The sequence below is a fragment of the Amblyomma americanum genome, chromosome 7 (assembly GCF_052857255.1).
Source record: "Amblyomma americanum isolate KBUSLIRL-KWMA chromosome 7, ASM5285725v1, whole genome shotgun sequence".
NCBI lineage: Eukaryota > Metazoa > Arthropoda > Arachnida > Ixodida > Ixodidae > Amblyomma > Amblyomma americanum.
Window position 1 is genome coordinate 181,244,357 of NC_135503.1, and position 24,165 is coordinate 181,268,521.

The 24,165-nt window shown below is 47.6% G+C and overlaps 1 protein-coding gene and 1 pseudogene across 2 annotated transcripts in view; one reads left to right on the forward strand and one right to left on the reverse strand.

Moving 5' to 3' along the window:
* Positions 1 to 24,165, reverse strand: part of LOC144096778 (protein 5NUC-like) — a 414,953-nt gene that overhangs the window by 66,112 nt on the left and 324,676 nt on the right. The window lies entirely within an intron of this gene.
* LOC144096903 (uncharacterized) lies at positions 8,329 to 22,565 on the forward strand (annotated as a pseudogene).

Consider the following 24,165-nt stretch of genomic DNA (forward strand, 5'->3'; position numbering starts at 1 on the left):
AATTTGTATAAAGAATTTGTTCTTCGCACTCATGCATCAGAGAGCATTAGGAGCCGTACTTTTGCCAGAAGAAAATCGCATGCTACATCCGGTATTTTTTGCCAGTAAGAGATTATCGGTGATTGAACGCAACTACTCCACTGTTGAAAAGGAATGCTTGGCAGTGGTATGGGCAGTAAATAAATTTCACATTTATTTTTATGGTAGACATTTCAGAATTCAAACGGGTCATCAGTCGCTTGATTACTTAACTTAGGCTAAAATGAACAATAGTAACGTTATCAGATGGAGTATAGGCCTGCAGGAATACTCATTTCAGGTGGAATATATTAAAGGCACAGATAACGTCGAAGCGGACTTCATCAGTAGAGCCAACTAAACGGCTTTAGCTATCTCTGGTATGTATCTTTTAGTTGTTGTTGTTGTTGTTGTTGTTGTTGTTGTTGTTGTTGTTGTTGTTGTTGTTGTTGTGTGCTTATGCTAGGGAGTGCGTTGTGGCCATTAACATCTTTATTAAGGATACCGTATGCACAACGGAAGTGGTGTATTAATGTTCCGTAAATACAATTTGATATGCTGTGTCAGTGGTGTGCTTTTGGTGTGCCCTTGACATATGCGTTGTGTTGTGTGCAGGGTCCAGAATCGCCACAGAATATAGTCGGTTGGCTGGAATGCTTGAAGATGAGATGATGTGGGCAGTTTTTATGGAAAAACTGTTGAGAGAGGGGGCCCTTGTCAAATATAATGGGGAGTCTAGAATAAAAGTATGAACGAAAGAGGTTTGAAGAAGACGACGAGAATGACGATAAGCATGACGTGTATTAACCCAAGAACAAAGAAGAAGAAGTATTCGGCGAGGCGGGAAGAGATGACTGGTGGAGAAGAGAAGGCGAACACGACATGGAGGACGTGTGCCAACGCCAAGTTTATAAAAGCGTGAAGGAGAGCGTGCTACGGGTGGGAAGAACAGAGAAGCGGAGGTTCCGGCGGGTCAGGAACACCTCGGCTGGAAGAGAGCAATGCCGGCTGCTGCCCCGATGATGTTGAGTTCGACAGCGTCGCACAGTCGACTTCCTGCCGTTTCAGAGCCCGTTCCGGAAGTCAACGGCTGACGCATCCAGCTGCTACGGTCAGGGGTGCCTCCAGCGGTGTTTCCACCTATCTGGGTGGTGCCCCCAACGCCAACATCACCAGCATCGCCTCCACGGGTACTTGTACCGGGAACTAGTACGACGCCGCCAACGACGCCGTCATTGACGCCAGTCTGAGCACTTCGAGCTCCACCTAGACGCCGACTTCCTGGATGCCACTGACTGGATCCATGCAACACGTCATCAGCCCTGAACCTTGAGCACAAACGCCGAACGCTAGCAGACTGGGTGTTCATGGGTTGTGTGTGTTTTTACTCTTTGTTTTGCGTTAGTTTTCTTAGTCTTGTGTGATAGTGTTTGTGTCACGTAGGATGTATTAAATGTGCGTCAGTGTGGGCACGCCTGTCGCCTACTCCATTCTTTCGGCCCGAGTGTTCTCCGGAATCCCTGACACATATTTTTCGGTAGGGAACGAATTGTTTAGAATGTAAGAGCATGTGAACATCGTTCTTCTGTCTGCAAGTGCTAGTTCATTGGTTTCTACAAAGAGGCTGTTTATTGGTGCCGTCCTGTATGCACTAGTGGAAAGACGCAAACCTAAATTATGTACTAAGTCTAGTCGTTTTAGGTAAGATGGCCTTGCACAACCATATAATATGCAACCGCAGTCCGAACAGGATCTTACCACAGAACGATATGCCAGATGCCTCGCTCTTCTCGCTCAAGTAAGGACTGTGGTTGAGGCTACCTGCCTTCGTCTTTTATATATAACGATTCTTACGACAACTTCTAGGCGCTTTCCTACACCAATTTAAGATATTCCGCTGACTTATACAGCCTCTCGACACAACATAATCATGCACATACTCAATACTCTCAGGCCTTATATACCGGGTGTTGAATTTAGCAGAGTTACATATATTAGCCTCAGCCAACCAAAAACATTGTTTTTGGCGTTATTTGGCCTTAGGTGCCCTTGCGGTAGGAGACACCCAGCATCATCACCACAGAACAATGCATTTGTAGAAGTCTTGAACTCTCAGAACACCAGTATTTGTGTGAAAGGACTTTGACAATGTTCAGCGATCGGAAAGCTTGCTTTTTCAGCCCGTTTTTTTTATGAGGAAGAAATTTGTGTTTTTATCAAAAGTTATGTACAGAAATTTATGCTCATCTTCTACAATTAATTCGGCCTCGTTCAGATTTACTGTGGGATATTTATGGACGTCACGTTTGAGTTAGAACAGAATTTCAACTGTTTTCTGAGGAGAAAAGCGTAAACCATTTCTGTTTGTCCATGTTTCCAGCTTATTTATTGCTAATTGTATTTGTCTTTCATATTTTGAGGCTTTGGAGGTTATGCAAGCTACCTGAAGATCGTCTACGTGGACAGAACACATTATGGACCTTGGTATTCTTTTCCCACTAGAATTCATTTTTTACGGTCAAAAGTGTTGTGTTTAACAGGGCTCATCAGCTACGAGGCAACTCAGATTTGCAATTTTTCTGTCGATAGATGACAGCACTTCTGTACCACAAAAAGGAGGTAACTTCTATTACCCTTCCAGGTGTGTAAATTCTACCGCGACACCTGCTTGACCGCGACACGAAAGTATTAGTTATTTCGCGAACAAAAAGTAGGGCCGAGAACTTTGTGTGTACATACTGCCAAACCTGGGAGACCGAAACACAAAAGAATTAACCCCTCTCAAGGGGTGGTGGTCAGAGAATAGGCGTTTTTCCAATAACCCACCACTTAGCTGCCACAAGAAAAAGTACTATTTCCGGTGTGGCTCCCCTAAGCTCCCTCGCATCTTTTCTGCGAAAATTCATTTACAATGGTAGGGTGGGGTATACAGCCTGTGGTTAGAAGCAGTGTTGGTTTCGCCTAGCCAGAACCGATAAGTGTGAGTCATCTTTTGACACACATTGGGCACACCTCCCCCTTCCGCACTTCGGCCGGCTATTCCGTATTGCGCGTATTCCTCCATCGCCCCACGCAATACAAGCCTGGTGACCGTGTGCGAGTGTGGACGCGGATTCGACAACGCGGCCTAAGTGAAAAGATTTTTGCGCTGTCCTTGTTTGCGCTGCCATTGTTTATTTTGCATTGTCTTTGCTGTTGTTGGCCTTACTTTTCGTTTAAGCATCCAGCCGATGCTTCTTAGGGAGAGAAGTAATGCCGCGATGCTGTTGTACTGCTTCTTTGTTCGAGTTCAAAAGCGTTGGCAAGCGGGTATATCGTTTGTGTGGTTTGCAAACGCACTAAGATCGTCCCATTGCGAATCGTGGTGACTTTGAACGGAAATTTCGTCACTGCACAAGGGACTTCAAACTGTTCTGGACAAAGTTGCTATTAGTAGTTGATTTTTAACAAATAATAAAAATTGCAATTTAATAGAAGAAAATATGGGCGCTGAGCACGCCAACCGCGTGTGCTCTTTCAGTACACAAAAGCACCACAATGTTCATGACGTCACGGGTTTGAACGCGAAAATTTCATACCCACAATGGTTTCCGGGAAAGTCTCATTATGCGCCCTGCTTTTTGATGTTTTTTTTATATTTTAAACTCTTATATATTATATATTTTATATATGTATTTATGTAGCGCCTCTTCCGAGCATTTTCATGATTGAAATATGAGATTTTTGTAGTGCCGGAGGTGTGACTAGATGTGGCACATACCGAAGCGGCTCTAATTGGGAGAAGAAAGACGGTAGGGAACGCTTGACAGATGCGAAACCGGATCAGAAGCAAAGCTGGATAATTTTGCCAGCCAAGACTTTGACATCCCGTTGTTCACACCGCAGAGATGTCTATTCTCGAGTAGGTGGCCCAGAAACCCGCGAGCTCCTTTCTGCAGCCTGCGTGCATCCACGCTTACCTGCGTACAGTGGACAGCACCTGCACTGATAACGTGAACATTCTGGCACAGATATGCCTGGCCGGGAGGAGAATTAGAGATAAAAGAACGACACCCTACCAAAGATTCATAAGAGAACTGATGGTTCGGTGCCGATCCGACGCATTCCTGTTTCACTAGCTTAGAGCCAGAGGCGAACGTTCGCTTCGACCGGTTCTCATGACCTCGCAGTTGCAGTGCAGCTTAGGCTGAGACGGAAAAGGAAGGAGACGGTCCTTTCTCCCTTTGTTGTAGGCTGTTTCACTGCCATAGATAGTTGTCCGCGAGTATAGCATGAAATTGCAGGTGATTGGCAAGTGCATCAGTGAAAGGAGGTTAATCGCTACGTCATTGCGATCAGTCTACGCGATTAGCCCTGTTTACATGAACCCGATAGCGTCAGGTCGATTCGGGGGTCTGATTGAGCATGGTCAATCAAACTTGACCTGCGCGTGTTTACATGAACTCAATTTTAGCGATTTGAGACCGGTTCAATTGTAGTGACACCAAGCTTCGAACAAGCAGTAACAGCCTCCAAGAGTGAGGCACGCCATCTCTGTATCGGAGGCGCGACGGCGCCCGTGAAAAGCAAGTTCGCATTTATCCTCTCTCCTCCCACTAATCCTACTTTTCGACTTAACAGCGTTTACAACCGCATCGGGGCAGGGTCGAGAAGAGGCAACCCTCCCTTGCGGCAGAGTTGACTGGACCCGTCTCGTCGACTCCCGACTCGGCGCGCGTTCACATGAATCCAGTACCGGTTTTCGACCCGATAACTCAACAACCAGGCCGTGTTGGGTTCATGTACGAGTCGCTATTGGTTCGAGGGCCTCCTATGAGGAATATTTGCAGCTGCATTCTTGACTTGTATCGCCACTTGGGTCACTGCGCCCTTGCACTGGGGAAAGAACAATGCTGTTCTCCCACACTCTCCTGGCACTAACGATACCTTATTGCGGGGCTGCCGGGAGGGGAAAGAGGGAGGGGGGCGCTTTTGGGTGTGGCCTTGCATCCCACTTCCTTTCCGTACCACAAGCTCGAGCAAAAAAAAAAGCAGAAATCCTTTCCAAATACAGTCCAAGCAAGAAAAAAGAAAGAAAAAGTTCAAGTTCTGAGTAAAAACCTGCGCGCACGAACACAGACAACCAAGAGGTTGGTGGTAGAGCGTAGTGGGCCGATGGAGCCACGTCGCACTAGGTAAATTTGGCGCGAATTTCAAATCCCCACCGAAGATACGTAAACAATTTTCAGAGCATGTAAAACGCCAACACTAAGCACAATATGTGTAAAAAATGCGGCTTGACAGTCAAGAAAGAAGAAGGGAGGAAATGCTGCGGACAAAATTCTGATATTTTGTTTAGTTTTTCCCAACATTACATGAAAGACCGACATATCGAAAAGTTCAATTTTCCTGAATATTTACCTCTGATTTGTAAAAAAAAATGAAACAAAAATAATATCTGTCCTCAACATTTCCTCTATTCACAAAAAAAAAAAACGCGGCCACAGACCACATAAAAATCGAGTCATTTTTAGACACTCTACAGCTTTTGAAAGCTCTCATTTATTTCCTACGGACACTGTCACTGCTGAACCCTATTGAATTAGATTTATGAGGTACTCCATTTTCCAGAAAAAATTTCTTGGAAGGCGCACATTAAATCAATGGTTCGACAAAGTCCTTAAAGGACTTCAACATCGTGCCACGGATGCCCAGCTCAGGCAGGTCCTGAACAATCCCAAATCTCCAGGTTGTGTCATACGACTTCTCTAAATCGAAAAAGACAGCAAGACGGTGTTTGCGTATGAGAGCTTCGCAATTAAAGAGTATTTTCAAGAACTTGTTGGTCGGTAGTGGAGCACGCCTCTTTAAAATCACATTGACGCATGTCAAGAACTTCACGGGATTCCAGGGACAAATATTAATCTTATTTTCAAAAGATGTCGCAAGGAGCTGTTAAGGGCTATTGGTTTGCAACAACTGGGGATGTTGGTTGGTTTCCAGGTTTCAAGAATGGTACAACTGCTTTTTTCCAGGCTTTCGAATGTTTTCCAAGAACAATATTTTTTTTAAAAATTAAAAAGCGTTTCCCCAGTTGTTTGGGACAGATGCGCCAGCATTTCGTAATATACGTTACCAGGGCTGGGTGTAGTCTTTTTTTCGGGTAGACAGAACTCTCTTTACTTCTTGGACTGTAATTGAGCCAATATACGTTTCGTTTGTGCAATATGTTTTTGGAAGTCTAGGTTTCTACACTGTGTTTTTGTAGTTTAAAAAAATTGTGGCTCCCGTTCACGCTTTGAAGGTTGTCGGAAAGCGAAGCTATGCTGTTAGCATTCAATTTTCAGCCTGCCGTTTTTTGCTTACGACAACGACATGAAAACGCAACCACAATCTTTACCGGGAAACACACGCGGTGAGAAGGTATGTGCTTCGCATTGTTTGAAGGCGCGCTAGCCTGTTATACTTAGTGGCACAGGCCGGTGCTTATTATTTTTCATTCTTTTTAGGTTTCCCCACCATATTATATGTTTGCAGGCGCCGTTATCATACATTATGCGGTTTGCACTTCACACGAAAGCCTCGAATGACGTCAATTCCTTTCGAAGCACCTACAATCTTAATGTTCACCGGATCGCTTATTTGTAATTTTCCGCACCGCGCGTCGGAAATATTCGTTCCCTTACGGTGCGGTACGAGCGTCCACCGAAATATGTGCGACAGGAGAAATTTCCTTTGCTTAAAACGGATTTTCATTTCATTTTCTTTCCGTGATTCGGGTGTCCACCAATACCTGTTTCCTTTCCCTAAATTTTCCAACGGGCAAGGCATCGCGCCGAAGAGACAATGACGTTTTTTGAGCTCGTTGCAACGCTGCAACACGCTGTCGCGTCCCGCTCTTAAAGACGAAGTTGAAGATTTTTCCGTTTTCAAATTTTTCTTCTATTTTTATACATTTTCCTCTGTTTTTATTACGACTGCATTATGATCTGTGTGATGTACGATTTCTATTCTGCTGGGCAATTTTCCACTTCTGGGGTTTTTTGCTGATGAAGACGACGACGCGAAAATTTCCTAGGACGGCAGAGGTATACAGCGTAGCTGCCAAACGATTCTATGTAGTGTGGAGAACTGGAAAAGTTTGAAAAATGTTCACCGAAAATGTCTGCTTGTTCTTAGATACTTTTTTGTGAGCCAGGGGCTGTAAGAAAGGAATTGTGAAAGTCGAAGAGCTGCCATTTAGTTTGTGAACTTGCTCCCACATAATTTTTTATGTGATGGAGCTATTTATGAATGATACATTGTCCTTCCTTGAACATTATTCAGCCTTTCGACGGATGTGTCGTGCTTTTGTTCTTGCCCGTTTGAAATTTATGAGGTTTTCAAGTGTCATGTACCTTCTGAAAACTCCCCAGGTTTTCTTCTGTTTCTTTTTTGCTTCTCTGCAACCTTGTGTGTACCGGAACTCAATATTTTGTCGTTCTGTACCTGGTAATTGGGGAATAGCGAGGCGTGCAGCCCAAATGCTGCACATTGCGAAACTTTTGTTTAATTCGTCGACACTGAGATTGCGTGAAACTACTTTTTCCGCACTGGTCTTTTCTTGAAACACCGGCCAGTCGGCTAAGTGCAGTTTCCAACGGCACGGTTTGCTAGGGAGGATTTAGGTTGAGGATGATAACGTGATTACCACGAGAAGGGGATTGCTTCCGTATGAGTTGTCGAGAACATCCCACTTATAATCAATAAAAACAGAAGAAGAACTAAAGGACAAAGTTGAACATCTCATTGTACCGGAGTTCGGGACGCAGTAAGTGTGCTTGACTGTATTCAGCAGGTAGACATTGTTGGACAAAATAAGATCTTCTATAATACGTCCTATAGTATCTGTTAGTTCACTCCCCAAAAACAAGGAGTGTACAATAAAATCTCCTACTACCAGATATGGCTCCCGTAACTGATTAAAAATGTTCTAAATCATGCAGTGTTAAAGCGAGCTGAGGTGAACCATATATATGTGGCGTTATCGATCCTCGTGTGATAGTATCTATCGTAGCAAGTGCACGTGTACTCTTGTGATGCTCGGCGCATGCGTGACGTACTCAGTGTCTGTATATATACTTGTCAGGTTGCAATAAACGGGGGGTTCTTTTCCTTTGGGCATGAGCCTGGAGGCCACGCATTAGTCTTCGTCGATGTGTCGTCCTGCGAAACACCACATGGTGTCAGAAGTGGTTGTCCGTATTATACGGAACATACGGCAGACGTAAGGTTACCGCCTGTCGCCGGCCGCCAGCAGCATCGTTTACCAGCCGGATAACAGCCCAGAAAATGTCGGAAGAAACGGAGGTTTCGTCTGAGCCTTTTTTGGTGCAGCCGCCAGCGAGCTTCAACTTCGACAAGACGTCCGAGTGGCCTGGGTGAATACAAGAATTCGATGACTACCGATTCGCCTCAGGACTTAATGAGCGAACTCAAGAGGCTCAGGTGCGTACGTTGCTGTACACGATGGGACGACAGGCACGCAACATTTTCAAGACTTTCAACTTGTCCGAGGAAGATTCGAAGAAATACGACGTGGTGAAGACACAGTTCGACACCCATTTTGTCGCCACAAGGAACTTAGTCTACGAAAGTGCGTGCTTCCATCGCCGCCACCAAGAACCAGGCGAGTCTGTAGATCAGTATGTTACAGAGTTACATACGCTGGCCGATAGATGCGACTACGGGAAGATGAAAGAGCGGATGATTCTCGACCGGTTTGTAGTTGAACTACGGGACGCAAAGTTGTCGGAAGCTCTACAAATGGATGCGGCGCTGACTCTAAAAAGTGCTCTCACCAAGGCACGCTTGAAAGAGGCTGTGCAGCAACAGCAGCAGGATCATCGGAGTGTGGTGGACCGCGAAGATCATGAATCCCTGACGAGGGCCGAATTCGACATTGTTCATAGGCGGACATCGAACCAGAGACGTCCGGATCACCAGACGTGTGCCGCTTGCGGTAGGGGCCCTCATTCGAGGTCGTCGTGCCCGGCCATAGGAGCACTGTGCTACGTGTGCCAGCGCCGGGGACATTTCGCAGCTGTCTGCTCACGGACACACAGGACCACGGAACCACAAGCATGGCCTTCAGAGGTAGGCATCCGCAGTCCTCGGGGTGAGCAACCGAACATGAACTGTGTGACATTTTCCGTGGGAGATTTGGCTGTGTCATCTGCAAAGGCTCGCTTTGTTCAGATTGCTATTGTATTGCTATTGCTGTATTCAGATTGCAGTTGTTTCGGCGAAAGTTGACACGGGAGCCGAGGTAAATATTGTCCCAGGGTCGTTTCCAGCGCTGCCAAAGGTACTACAGCCTACTGATGTTATTCTGATGGGACCAGGCGGTGACAGGTTGAACTTGAAGGGAAAATTTACTGCCGAAATTCTGTGGAAGCGCGCTTCCGTTAGACAGGATGTTTTCGTTGTCGATTCGGTGAGCAATGTGATTCTTGGCTTACCCGCAATACAAGCCCTGGGAATAGTTAAATTTGTGGACGAAGCATCAGTTCATCAGGTAGTGCAGACGCGTTTTGGTTCCTTGTTCCGTGGTCTGGGGACCATGAAAGGCGAATACTGTCACGTAGTGGTGACGGCAGTCGAAGCAGCGATGAAGACGGACGAAAGGGTCTTCTAAAAGAACTGTTTATTGGGCTGACTTGCACCCAAAATGGACTGAATCACTCGGCGGCGGCGAAGCGACAAGCGTGCTCGGCGGTCGTCGAACAGAATGCCCGCCGCTGTCGGCCGTGCTCAATTTAAAGCTGATAGCGAACATTCGAGATAAAGGGCGCAAAGTTACTAGAACATTCCGGAACAACGTAGAATCAGCTTTGCCTGGCTGCGATCAATCGAGATAAATCTAGTCGCGTCTTGCGTCGCAAACAAAGCGATAAGGTGGTGTCGCGGCAGATTTGAAAAACGAACAAACACTGCAAATATTGGCGGCATTACTCCCCTCTCAAAGAAGCATCGAACCGATGCATTAAAACAAATAATGCGACTAGTAAGGGAAAAAAACAGATCTTGCGAAAATAGAGCATGGAAATGCAGCGGCCTTTAGCGCGCATAATACGGCTTCAGACGGACTACATGGACAACTTCTGGTCGTACGCGGCGTCGCTGGGATGCAGTCATTGCGTCAGGGATGACTTCATAATCCAGTTCACCCAGCCGACGAAGAACCTTGTACGGGCCGAAATAGCGGCGCAAAAGCTTTTCACTCAATCCACGGCGGCGAATGGGCGTCCACACCCAGACTTGGTCTCCTGGCTTGTATTCCGTGTTGCGTCTTCGTAGGTTGTAGCGTCTGGCGTCGGACCGCTGCTGATCTTTGATCCGTAATCGGGCAAGCCTTCGAGCTTCTTCTGCGCGTTGAAGGTACGCGGCAACGTCGACGTTCTTTTCTTCTGTAACGTTGGGCAGCATGGCGTCTAGCGTGGTCGTGGCATCCCTGCCATGGACGAGCCTAAAAGGCGTCATCTGGGTGGTCTCCTGCACTGCGGTGTTGTAGGCGAAGACGACGTAAGGCAGGATGACATCCCAGGTTTCATGTTCGGCATCGACATACATAGCGAGCATATCGGCGATGGTTTTGTTCAGGCGCTCGGTCAGTCCGTTGGTCTGCGGATGGTATGCAGTTGTCCTCCGGTGGCTGGTTTGGCTGTAGCGCAAGATGGCTTGCGTGAGTTCCGCCGTAAATGCTGTTCCTCTGTCCGTGATGAGCACATCGGGGGCGCCGTGTCGAAGAAGAATGCACTCCACGAAAAATTTGGCCACTTCTGCTGCTGTTCCGTTCGGTAGGGCTTTCGCCTCGGCGTAGCGGGTCAGGTAGTAGGTCGCTATGATTATCCACTTATTTCCAGATGTTGACGTTGGAAAAGGGCCAAGCAAGTCCATGCCAATCTGCTGAAAGGGTCTTGAGGGAGGTTCAATGGAGTTCAGAAATCCTGCTGGTCGTGTGGGAGGAGTCTTTCGTCGCTGACAATCTCGGCATGTTTTCACATAGTGTGCGACATCGGCAGACAGTCGGGGCCAGTAATACTTGTCTTGAATGCGGCGGAGGGTGCGAGTAAACCCGAGATGTCCAGCTGTCGTCTCGTCGTGTGAAGCCTGTAGAACTTCTTCGCGGAGACAAGTAGGTACAACAAGGAGGTAGGCTGTTTTGTTCGCTGTAAAGTTCTTCTTCACAAGAACCTCATTCTGCACACAGAAAGAAGACAGTCCTCGCTTGAATGAAGCGGGGGGTGAAGAAACCTTGCCTTCCAGGTACTCGATGAGGCCTTTTAGGTTGGGGTCCGAGCGTTGCTACTGAGCAAAAGAGCTTGCGCTGATGGGTCCCAGGAAGGCGTCCTCATCGTCGTCCAGCGGCGGTGCATCTACAGGGGTTCGTGAGAGGCAATCGGCGTCAGTGTGCTTGCGTCCGGACTTGCAAACGACGGTGACGTCAAACACCTGGAGACGCAGACTCCATCGAGCGAGTCGGCCAGAGGGATCCTTCAAATTGGCAAGCCAGCAGAGCGCGTGGTGGTCGCTGACCACCTTGAACGGCCGTCCGTAGAGGTAGGGACGGAATTTCGACGTAGCCCAGATGATGGCAAGGCACTCTTTCTCAGTGGTCGAATAGTTAGCCTCGGCCTTGGAAAGAGAACGGCTAGCGTATGCGATGACCTTCTCCAGCCCGTCACTTTTTTGAACGAGAACGGCGCCTAGTCCCACGCTGCTTGCGTCGGTATGAACTTCAGTATCGGCGTTTTCATCAAAATGCGCAAGGATCGGTGGGGACTGTAAACGACGCTGAAGTTCCTTGAAGGCTTCTGCTTGCGGCGCTTCCCATTTAAACGGCACGTCTGCCTTCGTCAGTTGGGTCAGGGGCTCGGCGATGCGCGAAACGTTTTTCACAAATCGTCGGTAATATGCGCATAGTCCGAGAAGTCTGCGCACTGCTTTCTTATCGGCCGGCGGTTGAAACTGTTCAATAGCAGCTGTTTTCTGCGGGTCTGGGCGTACTCCTTCCTTGCTAACGATGTGGCCTAGAAACAGCAGCTCTTCGTAGGCAAAGTGGCATTTCTCTGCTTTCAAGGTTAGGCCAGACGACTTGATTGCGTCTATTACTGTTCGAAGTCTTTTGAGGTGCTCTTCAAAGTTCGAGGCGAAAACAACGACGTCATCTAAATATACCAGACAAATCTGCCACTTCAGGCCTGCCAGCACTGTATCCATTACTCGCTGAAACGTCGCTGGTGCGGAACAGAGACCAAATGGCATCACCTTGAACTCAAACAGCCCATCCGGAGTTATGAATGCTGTCTTCTCGCGATCTCTTTCGTCGACCTCAATTTGCCAGTAGCCGCTCTTGAGGTCCATCGATGAGAAATATTTGGCGTTGCAGAGGCGGTCCAGTGTGTCGTCGATGCGGGGGAGGGGGTAGACGTCCTTCTTTGTTATGTTGTTCAAGCGGCGGTAATCCACGAAGAATCGAAGTGCGCCGTCTTTCTTTCTCACTAGAACAACCGGTGCCGCCCATGGGCTGTTCGAAGGCTGGATGACGTCGTCGCGAAGCATTTCTTCGACTTGGTCCCGGATAGCTTGTCGTTCTCGCGGAGACACACGGTAGGGGCTTTGACGGAGAGGTCGGACGTGTTGATCCGTTATAATGCGATGCTTGGCAATTGGCGTCTGTCGCACCTTCGGCGATGTCGAAAAGCACTCACTGTAGTTTTGAAGCAGATTGCGGATCTGGTCTTGTCTGTTCCGGTGCAGGGCTGGGTTGATGTCGAAAGTGGGCGAGTTCTCTTGGTCAGGCGGATCTTCTGCGGAGGGGTCAGAGAGGGCGAAGGAATCTCGTACGTCAGATATTTCGTCGTAGAAAGCAATCGTCGTTCCTCTGTTAATATGCCGGTATTCTTCGCTGAAGTTAGTCAGCAGTACTTCGGCCTGGCCATTGCGGAAATGTGCGATGCCTCTTGCGATGCTGATTCCTCGGTCTAGTAGCAACTGCATGTTCCCCTCGATGACGGCCTCAGTGGTCATGGCTTTCGTGGCGCCTACGGTCACGATAACGCTTGAGCGGGGTGGGACGCTCACTTCTTCCTCCAGGACACTTAAGGCAACGTGATTTTCCCGAGTTTTCATCGAAGCGATGGCTTCGTCCGTCGAAAGCGTGATCAGCTTGGATCGCAGGTCGATGATCGCCTGATGCTCATTAAGGAAATCCATACCCAAGATCACTTCGCGGGAGCATTGCGGTAGCACAACAAAGGTCGCAGGATAGGTATGTCCTTTGACAGTCACTCGCGCTGTGCATCGTCCTGATGGCGTAATGAGGTGGCCCCCAGCGGTGCGAATTTGTGGGCCGTCCCAAGCCGTTGTGACTTTTCTGAGCTGTGCAGCGAATGTTCCATTCATCACCGAGTAATCGGCTCCTGTGTCGACTAGAGCGGTAACTTTCCGGCCGTCGATAGTCACTTCTAGGTCGGAGGTCCTGGCCCTTGCATTGCATGTCGCTCTCGGCGTCGGGTCACGGCTTCGTCGCGTATGCGAGTCACGGGTTGGGCGTGTGGTCGAAGCTCCTCTGGGTGGCGGCGTCGATTTCAAGGTAGCTTGCGTCGTGGTCGAGGTTCTCATTGTGTGCGGCGTCGGTGCAGCGAGTGTCGGTTCTTCATGCGGCGTCGCGGGTGCAGCGTCTTCATGGGGCGTGGTCGGTGGAGGATCTTCGGCGTTTAGCTCGTGAGCAACCTCACCTCCAGAGGTTGCTGCCTTTAGTTTCCTCTACGGGGGCTGGGCGACCTTCCTCGTAACGCGGCTGCGTAGCTGCGGCGTGGCGACGCAAAGCGCGAGGTTGACGGCGATGGTGAGTGCGAAAAGCGGTTCGGCGTGTACTGTTCTCGACGCAGGTACTCGTCGATTTCGTGCGGACGTTGTCCGAAGCGTGGTCGTGGGGCGTTAACGGCAAATCCTCGAAGACCGATACGTCGGTACGGGCAGTGACGAAGAATATGGCCGGCCTCACAGCAATGGAAGCACAACGGCCGGTTGTCGGAAGTCCTCCAGGCGTCGCATTTCCTGGGGCTTGAGCGTCGGTCATAGGCTGGGCGGGCGGGGGCTGGGAGGCGGCGTTGTGGAACGATTGGCGCATCTCGGGGAGGACGTGGGGGTTGTCGCTGGGGCTGAGCAGTACTTACTGCAGCGGCGTAGGTCATGGCCTGGGGTTCTGTGGCCGTCGGGGTGCCAAGTGCCTGTTGCACTTCTTCCCGTACCACGTCCATCAGAGTCGCTGCTTGTGGCTGTGGGGAAGATGGCAGTAATCGGCGTAGCTCCTCTCGGACGATTTTGCGGATAATTTCCCGCAAGCTGTTGCTGGTGGTGGCCGGCGTGTCCGAACGGATTGCACAGGCAGAGGAAGGGCGATTGTACTGCCGAGCTCGAACGTCGAGGGTATTCTCAATCGTGCAGGCTTCTTGCATAAACTCCTCGACTGTTTTTGGCGGCTGGCGGACGAGGCTTGCAAAGAGTTGTTCTTTTACGCCGCGCATTAAAAACTGAACTTTCTTTTCCTCGGTCATCCCGGGATCGGCGCGGCGAAATAGGCGCTTCATCTCCTCGACGTAACTGCGGACGGGCTCATTCGGAAGCTGGATCCTGGACTCGAGGAGTCGTTCGGCTCTTTCTTTCCTCACGACACTGGTGAATACCTTCAATAGTTCTCTCTTGAATAGCTCCCATGTCGTAAGGGACGACTCGTAGTTTTCGTACCACGTGCGTGCGGAGCCATCCAATGAGAAAAAAACGTGTCCAATCTTTGCCGCATCATCCCACTTGTTGAATAACGCCACGCGCTCAAATTGGTCCAACCATTCTTCAGGGTCTTCGCCTAGGGATCCATTGAAAGTTGGCGGCACCCGCGGCTGCTGCAGTATGATCGGTGTCGACATCTTTGGCGAGGTTGCAGTGCTGGTAGCAGCGTCTTTTCGCTGTCTGGTGCGGTCCGGCAGTTTCCCGAACTCAGGCTCCTCTCCCTGGAGACGTCGGCTGGCTCGCTGAGCTGCTGGTTCGTCCTCGGGTGTGAAGCGCTTAGGGCTGGGTTCACGACTTGAAGGGGGCGTCCGGAACATGGAAGTTACCCCGCACCTCCACCAGATGTCACGTAGTGGTGACGGCAGTGGTGACGGTGATGACGTAGTGGTGACGGGCTAGGTGGCTTGAGCCACCGCCCGATGTAAAGGGTTCAGCCGTATCCATCCATCCATCCAGTCGAAGCAGCGATGAAGACGGACGAAAGGGTCTTCTAAAAGAACTGTTTATTGGGCTGACTTGCACCCAAAATGGACTGAATCACTCGGCGGCGGCGAAGCGACAAGCGTGCTCGGCGGTCGTCGAACAGAATGCCCGCCGCTGTCGGCCGTGCTCAATTTAAAGCTGATAGCGAACATTCGAGATAAAGGGCGCAAAGTTACTAGAACATTCCGGAACAACGTAGAATCAGCTTTGCCTGGCTGCGATCAATCGAGATAAATCTAGTCGCGTCTTGCGTCGCAAACAAAGCGATAAGGTGGTGTCGCGGCAGATTTGAAAAACGAACAAACACTGCAAATATTGGCGGCAATACTCTATTCGTCTTAAACCAGATGCCGTGCCCTATGCCATTCACACTGCTCGTCGCATGCCCATCCCGCTGCGAGACGGCGTAAAACAAGAGCTGGAAGATATCTAAAAGAATGGGGTCATTCGTAAAGTTCAAGGGCCTACGGAGTGGTGTGCTGGCATAGTGCCCGTCTTGAAGCCGTCAGGAAAAGTGCGAATATGCGTAGACCTGACTCAACTGAACAAATCGGTGCAACGCGAACGGTTTGTGCTGCCCACTGTTGACGAGAAACTCGGGTTGCTCAGCGGTGCCGTCAAGTTTTCCAAACTCGACGCAAACTCGGGTTTCCATCAAGTGAGGTTAGCAAAGGAATGTCAGCCGCTCACAACCTTCATTACTCCGTTTGGCCGTTATTGCTTTGAGCGGCTACCCTTTGGCGTGGAACCGGCGAGATGGCGGTGACCCTTACAAGCTTTCTACTGCTCACGCAGGTGTTTTCGGCGAACATTTTGGCGGCGGTCCTTCCTGGCGGATTTCCGTTCGACGACGTATGCCCGGAATTGGTCGACAGTGGTTCTTCGTGTACGACTGCATTGTTTGAGAACTTCGAATTGCAACAGTGCCCAGCCAGCGACAAATTTGAACAGTTTGTGATTCCGAGCTGGCAACATTTCTAAGTGGGCGTCGACGCTGCCAAGTGTCGGCTACAAAAGCATCGGAGCAGCACTGTAACGATGGGGCGGGGAACCGGCGAGATGGCGGTGACCGTTACAAGCTTTCTACTGCTCACGCAGGTTGGTCTTTTTCACCCTTTGAAACCATCGCGCTACATTTTGCCAGTTCCACCCCAAATGCTTTATCTTACTTTTTCCTGTAAGCCACGCGGTTTTGTGCTGTCAAATCGTCTGTATGTTAAGAGGCATTTTTCAGTTTTTCGTAGCCCAACGTTTTATCTGCTAATCTTGTTGCTTTGTGGCGGGGATATTGAGAGTAACCCTGGCCCAGCAACAGCTGAACAATTTCAAGAGCTGTAGAATGGTCAAACCACCATTCTTTCCAAGTTATCGCAGCTTACCACGGACGTCACTGACGTAAAAGCCCAACTTGTTGTATTGGAAACTAAGCTAGAAAAAATTGACGCAATTGAGACAGCTCTAGCCAACGTTGAAGATCAACAACGAAAAGATCATGAAATTCTGACAAGCATGATTGCAAAAATAGACTATTTGGAAAATCGTGGAAGGCGTAATAATTTGATTTTTTACGGCTTAACTGATTCTGATGACAGTGAGACGGCAGCCAAGTCTGAGGAGCTTATCATAAGTCAGTGCACTGAGAAGCTGGAATTGTCTTCCCTGTCTATTGAACGTGCTCATAGGCTGGGTAAATTCTCCCAAGAAAAAAATCGGCCTATCATTGTGCGCTTCAATTCCTTTAAAGACCGCCAGGCTGTGCTTGCAAATGCATTCAAGCTCAAGGGATCGAGTGTTGCTATATCTGAAGACTTTTCCCTTACTCTCCGTGATAAGAGAAAGAAATTATGGGATTATGCCGAACAAAATGGCGAAAAAGACGTGAAAGCAGTTCTGAAATATGATACGCTTCATTTGGGTAGTAGGCGTTTCCAATGGGACAGTGAAGCCGGCACCGTAAGGGAACAATCACAAACCACTGTTCATTCTGCGTTGTGCCCAGTCAGCATTTTGTCAATCAATTGCCGCAGTATAAAAAATAAAGTTCGTGACTATCACTTTCTTCTTCGTACCGTCCAAACGACCTTTGTTTTGGGAACAGAATCGTGGCTCGATCCGACCATCTCAAGCGCTGAAATATTTCCTGACACGTACGAGTGTTTTCGTCGCGACCGTTGTGCACGTGGCGGAGGAGTGTTCATTTTGGTCCATAAAATGTCCCGTGCGCTCAAATGGAATTCTCTGATAGTGAAACTGAATTGGTTGTTTGCAAAGTACGACTGCCGAACGGGAAAGCAATGGTTCTTGGGTCATTTTATAGGTCTCCTGGTCTCCTGTAAAGCCGCTAGTTGGCTTATCTCATTTTCTTGAAACCATTAACACTGAATGCCTAGTTTTAGGGTGGGACTTTAACCTTCGGGACATTGACTGGTCAGCTGACGAACCAAGAGATATAGCTCGAGGGAATCTATACTCAACTTTTTTTGACATTTTAGATTCCAACACCTTTTGTCAGTATGTGCATGAGCCATCACGAACGGACGGAACTGGTCACGTACTCGACCTCTTGCTGTGTAACGTGCCTGATGTTGTATGCAATGTACAAGTGTTGCCTGGTTTGAGCGACCACAATATTATTCTAGCAGATTTATTAGTTCACTATGTGAAGGTTGCAAAACCACCTAGGCGAAAGATTTATGTCTACAGCAGGGCCAACTACGAGGCGATTAGCGCTGCTTTCGATTCGTTCTGTCCATCTTTTGATGAACTCGCGGATAACTCAAATATCGAACAGCTATGGTATACATTCAAACAGAAATTGTTCGAATTACGTGAAGCTTTTATTCCATCAAGCGTTATATCAAGTAAGAGAGCTCGAGGTAAACCCTGGTTTAACACCGAGTTACGTGCCCTTGTTCGCAGACAGCGACGAATGTATCGAAGATATAAGTTGTCTAAATCGCCAGAGTGTTTGGCCTTGCTGAAAAAAATAAAAAATGAATTCAGACAGAAGTATCACATCGCTAAAGACTTGTATTTTTCGAATTTAGGAGAAAAACTTGTCAGAGATACCAAAGAATTTTGGAGATATGTGAAGCGTAATGGTAAGGATGACAGCTCAGTACCTGCTCTGAAAAATGATGAGATAATCATCCATGATGATGAGGCTAAAGTTGAAATGTTTAGCCTTTATTTTTCATCTGTGTTTTTGCCACCTAGTTCACATTCTGTCTGTTTTGCATTACCTCTTGAAATAGATTGCATGCCGGAAGTTACTTTTTGTGTTGACGGTGTGCGTAAATTATTGAAGGATTTGAATCAGGCTAAGCCTTGTGGCCCTGATGACATTCCTGCCACAATTTTAAGGAATTGTGCGGATACATTATGTCTGTATTTCACCCGGCTGTTCCAGAAGTCTCTTAATGAAACCGACTTGCCTGCTGATTGGAACGTAGCGCGTGTCGTGCCCATACATAAGAGTGGTATGCGAAACTCCGTTCAGAACTACAGACCCGTTTCCTTAACCAGCATAACCTGTAAAATTATGGAGCATGTAATATATAGTTGCGTTATGGCCCATCTCACCAAACACAATCTCCTATGCACTAGTCAACATGGTTTCAGGCGTGGTTTCCTGCAGTACGCAGCTGGTAGAGTTCGTTCATAATTTGGCATCGGCAATCGATAAGCAACAAATTGTGGACTGCGTTTTCTTGGATTTCCGCAAAGCATTTGATGTTGTCGCGTACAGTCTTCTTCTGTCCAAATTGAAAGCGTATAACCTGGATTGTAAAGTAATTGCGAGGATTGCAGAATATCTGTCGTTACGAAGGCAGGCTGTTGTTCTGAACGGTATTTCTTCACAGTATGCACTAGTTACGTCGGGAGTTCCCCAAGGCTCAGTATTGGGACCACTTTTGTTTTTGCTGTATATAAATGATATTTCAGTTGGCATACAGTCTTCATTCAGGATGTTTGCCGATGATTGTGTTGTTTACAGAGTAGTAAATTCCACTTCTGATTCATAAATCCTGCAAACTGATTTAGATACTGTGGCAGACTGGTGTGTACGTTGGGACATGTCCTTAAATATAAACAAAACTGTTCACGTGACCTTCACAAGAAAACGTGCTAATCATCCGTATAGGTATAGAATTAATGATTTTACTCTCAACATAAGCAAGTCATTTAAATATTTAGGCGTCTTTTTTACATCGGACTTACGATGGAATAAGCACATTAACTATATTGCGAATAAGGCAGCGTCACGTTTGGGTTTTCTACGGCGGAATTTCAGCCATTTACGAAGTAACTTAAAAACACAGCTGTATTTCAGTTATGTACGCTCCATACTTGAATATGGATGTGTTTGCTGGGACCCACACACATCTGAGTGTGTAGGGAAATTAGAGAAAATTCAGAATAGGTCAGTTAGATTTGTTCTTGGTAATTATAATTGGCAAGTTAGTATGACGGAAAGCAAACGAAAACTTAACTGGCAAGAGTTGAAGGACCGTAGAAGGTACATCAGATTGAAATTTTTCCATGAGATTTATTATTCAAAAACTGGCATAAACCGCGAACAATATATCCAGGCACCTCATTATATATCAAAGCGACTGGACCACTGCTTGAAGGTCAGAGAATTTTCTTGCAGGGATGACGTCTTGCGTTATTCTTTTTTGTTAGCACTGTTCGGGACTGGAACAGTTTGCCATCGAGCATTGTATGTATTACATCTAACGAAGCATTTTTTCATGCACTGCAATAATTGCTTTATACCTATAAATGAAGTCTGTACTCCCCTGCTGTAATGCCCTGCGGGGCGATGCAGGTAACTAATAAATAAATAAATAAAATAACTTCGACTCCGGAGTATTTCCAAAACCAAATGTGCATGATACTTGAGGGAATTCCGGGCGTCGTGAACTTAATGGACGATGTCCTTGTCTTTGGCTCTACTCAGAAGGAACACGACGAAAGGTTGTTTCGCACCTAGGAACGCTTGGCCGAAAACGGTGTGACCCTAAACAAAGAAAAGTGCCAGTTCAGTGTAAAAGAGCTTTGTTTTCTGGGGTGCCGCGTGAGCCAAGGTGGCATACGCCCGGATCCAGCGAAGGTTCGCGCAAAGCCGCCATCGAACGTTGCAGAAATGCGCAGATTTTTAGGTCTTGCCAATCATTGTTCACGATTCATTCCAGACTTGGCTGAGCAAACGACGCCTTTGCGTCAACTGCTGCAAAAGAACACAGAGTGGGTCTGGGCAGCGCCTCAGCAGATAGCTTTTGATAGAGTGAAGAGTTCTATCTGCTCAGATAGGTGTATGGCTAAGTTTGATGCACAACGTCCAACGATTATTTCTGCAGATGCTTCGTCGTATGGACTAGGAGCAGTTTTACTGCAAGTACAACCGAATAAAGAAAAGCGGCCAGTGGTTCTCGTCTCAAGGTCATTGACACCAACTGAGATGCGCTATGCGCAAATTGAAAAGGTGACTTTAGCTATAACATGGGCCGCGGAACCTCTCGAAAGCTATGTGCGTGGACTGCACATCACTGTGCAAACAGACCACAAACCATTGGTTGCTTTGCTAGGAAAGACTCCGCTTGATCTGGTTCCGCCTCGCATTCAAAGGTTCAGAATGCGGCTAATGCGGTTCAGCTTTGAGGTGCAGTATGTCCCGGGCAATAATAATATAATAATTGGTTTTTGGGGAAAGGAAATGGCGCAGTCAAACGGGCCCCTCATTTCCTTTAACATGTCTACTAATAGCTTAACGAGGGTCTCGGTTCTGGCAGTCTTGATGCCATAGGTAGCATAAGAGGGCTCTCGCACAGTTTCCGCCCTCGCCGTTAGATGACGTTCTACGTCACGCTCGCGGTATTACAGGACGTGCTACGTCCGCCGCTATGGTCGAGGGTGGCGCTGGTGAACACTCTCAAGGCTCGCTTACACCCAGTAAACATAAATACCCACGAGAGCAGCAGATTGGACAGCCGTCGCCATAGCTCATTTGGTAAGAGCACCGGACGTGATATTCGGAAGTTGTGGGTTCGGATCCCACCGGCGGCATGGTTGTTTTTTCTGCTGCTTTATAAGTAATTTTCTTTAAAAGCGATTTATTAATGTAAGTAATATTATCCCACTGATAAGCATAAAACATTTAAAAAAAATTAACGTTCCCCTATGCACATTGGTTTCGGTGACTGTTGGCTCCCTTCATATATATATATATATATATATATATATATATATATATATATATATATATATATATATATATATATATATATATATATATATATGCTCTAATTGCTTTACAACGAAGAACAGTGACTAAAGCTGCTTCGTGTTTTGTTCGCAGTATGAATTCATGAGTTGCAACACCGGTATTGACTATAATAGCAACGCCTCGAGAGAGCCTACTCACCTGCTATTTGACTCTTCGAAATACTTTATACTTCTTAAAAATGTGTTTCTGTAGAGGTCCCAAGTTCGTCTCCTGCAGACAGGCTGCTAAAGGCCACAGCAAATTTAAAACCTGCATTACCTCGATGTAGTTTGTAGCCAACGGAAGTACTAGTGGATTAGCAATGCATTATGATTGGTGGGGATGTGTTAAAAACTTAGGTGTCTGCTTGTTTGAGACCCATTATGGGATTTTTTCTTGTTTCTGTTCAAGAGAGCTTATCCGCCGCTGCAGCGGGGGCGAGCTCGGAATGGTGTCCATCGCCTCACTAGAGGCTCTTGAGTTCCGCGGAGAACCCGCGAGCAGAAGGTTGGACTGGTCCAGAACGAGGGAAGCACTGCGGGCTGACGCCTTCGTATCCGGCGGGGGTGCATTTTTCGGGGGTGGCAAAGCAGCTTTCACTGCGTATGCCAGAAGCGCGGGTGTCTCTGCCTGAGGCTCACTGCGTGTGATATAGGCAGGTGCCGTAGACTGGTGTGGCGTGCCCCGCCCACGCAACACATCGGCGAAGTGCATTTTTGCGCTCATGGAGAAAGCATCCTGAGTCAGTGCATATCTCCTTCGTGCTTCTCCGACGCTGATGTTTTTCTTTGTTTTTATGGTTATAATTTCTTTCTCCTTCTTCCAGGATGGGCGCTACCTTGACAAGCCACTGTCCTCTCCCCCACACATTGCAAAATGTAGCGCACTGTCATTGCAGTTCTCTGATATTCCGACGCACATGTCGCTCACGTTTTGCGGCCGCGACAACTCTGTGAGCTGTGGCCAAACCTCTTCCAATTGAAGCATTTTTGGTGGTTGGGAATGTAGTGCCTGAAATTTAATTTAAGGCATCCTACTTCGATGGTTTGAGATAATGTACTTGTGGTGAATGTGAGAACCAGGCGTTTGGTATCTATTCCTTTGTTGCCCCTCCGGATTTGATTCTGTACACATCTATGATATTTTGGTCAGAGAGGCCTTCTAGCATTTCTTTTTCTGCTAGTTGCACGAAATCATATTCAGAGATAACGCCACGGACGGCATTGAGCGATCGGCGTGATGTTATGAAGATTGGGATTTCTCCAATGGATACAATGTTTGCGATGTTGGAGTTTTGGACATTGTCAAGGAGTTCAAGCAGTAAGTCATCACTGGCCATTTTGGAAACCTTGTAGCCAGAGCCGAAGGCATCTATCTGCTAAGCATTTAGACACAATAACTGGGGACAGAATTCTTGCTTGTTTTTCAAATATTTCGTTGTGGATGACATAAAATTTGGTTAATGTTGCTTTCTTTCTTGGAAAAAAATCTGCTACCTCATTCCGCAATCTTTCAGAGTGCGATAATATTTGGATAGGGGCAGAGCCGTAAAGAGTAGATATTATTCGGTGCAAGCCACCCAACATGGAGCCCAACGAGAGGAAATGATCGCAACTTGCAAGCAGGTCCTCCCCACGCCAGCGACAATTTAAACCAAATATCACGCTACTCATGGTGGTAGGCCACACAAGATTAATCGTCGCCGCCTATGAAAAATATAAAAACCGAGAAGAGAGGAGGAAACAGGATAGTTGTAAGAAAGAAATAGGAAAGTGAAAGATAAAAGGGAGGACAGGAAAAGGCGACAGCCGATTTCCGCATTGACAGGTCAGGCCGGAGGTGCCACACTTGGCAGCGGCGACGATAAACGGCGAGCACCAACTTAATGTGTCTCTTCGTTTTGCTGCAGATTGCCTTCCACCGTCTGAACTTTGCGCCCTAAACCAGCGAGCGGACTGCACGAGCCTGGCAAGCGTTGGCTTGCCCTTACCGGCTAAAAGGGGCGGTTTCCTTCAGCGGTTGCGGCTATCGGCGGCGGTTTTACCTGACTCCTGACGTCACCGGACGCAAGCTATAAAGACAGCGACCCATCGCCTTCGGCCTTACTTGGCAGCGGCGACGATAAACGGCGAGCACCAACTTACTGTGTCTCTTCGTTTTGCTGCAGGTCAGTGTAAAAACTGTATCAATTTTAATTTGCCTGTGCTTCTTTTCTAACATCGTCGCTGCTGCCAGTTGGTGCGCTTTGTTCCTGTTCATTTTGTGTTTGCGCGTGTTTGCATTGACTTGTCTTCAACCACATGGCGAAAGACATAGCCAGACTTAAAGAGGAACTGAAGGCTGAACTAGCCAAGATGAAGGAAGAGTACAAGCAGGAAGTGAAAGCTGCACGGGAGCGTATCGAAAGAGAGCTTCGAAATGAAATCGGAGATCTAAAGACTGAACAACGAAACATGACAAAAAGCCTTGACTTTGCCCATGACTCTTTAGATGAGCTAAAGAAGAAACTTGAGGCTGAAATTTTGAAAAATGTTAAGCTTGAAGAACAGAATCGGGAGCTTCACGCGAGGTGCACATCACTA